Source organism: Lontra canadensis, unplaced genomic scaffold, assembly GCF_010015895.1.
Source record: "Lontra canadensis isolate GAN:19392208 unplaced genomic scaffold, GSC_riverotter_1.0 scaffold69, whole genome shotgun sequence".
NCBI classification, from domain to species: Eukaryota; Metazoa; Chordata; class Mammalia; order Carnivora; family Mustelidae; genus Lontra; species Lontra canadensis.
Window position 1 is genome coordinate 9,849,741 of NW_022631063.1, and position 3,150 is coordinate 9,852,890.

The 3,150-nt window shown below is 40.6% G+C and overlaps 1 long non-coding RNA gene across 1 annotated transcript in view; it reads right to left on the reverse strand.

Moving 5' to 3' along the window:
• LOC116880955 overlaps positions 1-3,150 on the reverse strand; it is an 80,780-nt gene that overhangs the window by 17,402 nt on the left and 60,228 nt on the right. The gene's annotated exons all lie outside the window — the stretch shown is intronic.

Here is a 3,150-nt window from a genome sequence, read left to right on the forward strand (position 1 = left end):
AGCCTGCGACCGGTTCAAGGTAACCCCGAGCTGAGAGCTCACTCCTCGGCTCTGTCTCTGTAGCCGGCTTCCCCGTTGTAATACCTGTGAGCTCTGCGACACTCAGACACCCCCGATCCTTCTGTGACCCTGCGGGACCTGAGGCCACGCTGACCCCGCGTGGGCTTCACCCCGGTTAAGCCTCTGGAGCGATGTCCCTCAGCGGAACAGACTCTTAAAAGTCCTGATTTTGTGCTCCGTTGCTCCGCCGCTTGCCGGGAGCCGGCCCCTCCGCCCGCGGTCTATCTTCCCGTTGCTTTGGATTCACTTCTCTGCCAGTCCTACCTTTCAGAAAGTGGTTGATTTTCTGTTTCTAGAATTGCTGTTCTTCTTCTCTTTGATCTCCCGTTGGATTTGTAGGTGTTTGCAATCTTTAGATAAGCTATCTAGCTGATCTCCTGCTACCTGAGGTAGTCTCAGTCTGCTACTTCTCCACCATCTTGACTCCTCCCAGGGCTGTGCAATATTTTGTAAATCAATCAATGTGATACATCACATCAATAAGGGAAAGGGTAAAAACCATATGATCATTTTGGGGCACCTGGGTGGCTCAGTGGGTTAAAGCCTCTGCCTTCAGCTCAGGTCATGATCCCAGGGTCCTGGGATCGAGCACCACATTGGGCTCTCTGCTCAGCAGGGAGCCTGCTTCCTCCTCTCTCTCTGCCTGCCTCTCTGCCTACTTGTGATCTCTGTCTGTCGAATAAATACAATCTTAAAAAAAAAAAAAAAAACCTATGATCATCTGAATAGATGCAGAAAAATTATTTGACAAAGTACTACATCCATTCATGATGAAAACTGACAAAAAAGTAAATTTAGAGGGAACATACCTCAACAGAATAAAGGTTTTATATGAAAAACCCACAGTGAACATCAAACTCAATGGGAAAAATCTGAGAGCTTTTCCTCTAAGGTCAGGAAGAAGCCAAGGATGTCCACTCTCACCATTTTTATTCAACATAACACTAGAAGTTCTAGCAGCAATCAGACAACAAAAAGAAATAAAAGGCCTCCAAATTGGTAAGGAATAAGTAAAACTTTCACTATTTGCAGATGACCTAAGACCATAGAAAACCCCAAAGACTCCACCAAAAAACTACTAGAACTGATTAATGAATTCAGTAAAATCACAGGATACAAAATCAATGTACAGAACTCCATTGCATTTCTACACATTAATAATGAAGCAGCAGAAAGATAAATTAAGAAAATAATCCCATCTACAACTGAACCTAAAATAATAAAATACCTAGGGATAAACTTAACTAGAGAGGAGAGAGACCTGTCCTCTGTAAACTATAAAACATTGATGAAAGAAATAGAAGATGACAAAAAGAAATGGAAAGACATTCTTTCCATTTGGATTGGAAGAACAAATATCATTAGAGTGTCTATACTACCCAAAGCAATCTACAGATTTAATGCAATCCCTATCAGAATACAAAAGGCATTTTTCACAGAGCTAGAACAAACAATCCTAAACTTTGTATGGACCCACAAAAGACTGAGAATAGCCAAAGCCACTCTGAAAAAGAACAAAACTGGAGGTATCCCAACCCCAGATTTCAAGATATACTGCAAAGATATAGTAATAAAAACAGTATGGTATTGACACAAAAATAGACACATAGACCAATGAAACGGAATAGAGAGCCCAGAAATAAACACACGATTATATGACCAATTAATCTTTGACAAAAGAGGCAGAATGCAACAGGAAAGTCTCTGCAACAAATGGCACTGGGAAAACTGGACAGCTACATGTGGAAGAATGGACTGGACCACTTTCTCACAACATACACAAAAGTAAACTCAAAATGGAATAGGTAACTATATGTGAGATCTGAAACCATAAAACTCCTAGAAGAAAGCACAGGCAGTGACTTCTCTGACATTGACCATAGCAATATCTCCTGAGGCAAGGGAAACATAAGCCAAAGTAAACTGTCGGTACTACATCAAAATAAAAAGCTTCTGCACAACAAAGGAAACCATCAACAAAACTAAAAGACAACCTACTGAATGGCAGAAGATATCTGCAAATGATATATCTGATAAAGGGTTAATATCCAAAATATATAAAGAACTTATACAACTCAGGACACCTGGGTGGTTGAGTTGGGTGTCTGACTCTTGATTTCAGCTTGAGTTATGATCTTGGGGTCATGGGATTGAGCTCTATGTTGGGCTCCGCATTGAATGTGGGGCCTGCTTAAGATTCTCTCTCTCCCTCTCTGCTCCCCCACATCCCGACTCGCATGCACCCCAAAAGAAAAAAAAAAAAGAACTCATACAACTGAACACAAATAATCCAATTAAAAATGGAAAAATGGGCAGAAGACATGAACAGACTTTTCTCCAAAGAAGACATCCAGATGGCCAACAGGCACATGAAAAGATGCTCAACATCACTCACCATCAGGGAAATGCAAATCAAAACCACAATGAGACATCACTTCATACCTGTCAAAATGGTTTAAATTAAAAACTGAAGAAACAATAAGTGTTGACGAGGATGTGGAGAAAAAGGAATCCTCAAGCCCTGTTGATGGGAATGCAAATTGGTACAGCCACAGTAGAAAACAGTATAAAGGTTCTGCAAAAAGTTAAAAATAGAGCTACCATATGATCCAGTAATCACACCACTGGGTATTTAACAAAGAATATGAAAACACTAACTCATATATATAAAACCCTATGTTTAAGGGATATAAGAAACCCTATGTTTATTGCAGCAGTATTTACAATAGCCAAACTATGGAAGCAGCCCAAGTGTCCATCAATAGATGAATGGGTAAAGAAGATGTGGGATATATACATATACGCACAAACATAATAAAATGCAATATTATTCAGCCACAAAAAAGAGTGAAATCTTGCCATTTGCAACAATACAGATGAATCTAGAGTATAATGCTAAGTGAAATAAGCCAGTCAGAAAAAGACAAATCCATATGATTTCACTCATAGGTGTAATTTAAGAAACAAATGAACAAAAGGAAAACAAAAGAGACAAAACCAGAAAACAGACTCTTAACTACAGAGGACAAACAGATGGTCACTTACCAGAGGCGGGGGGGGGGGGGGGGGGGGGGGGGGGGGGGGGGGGGG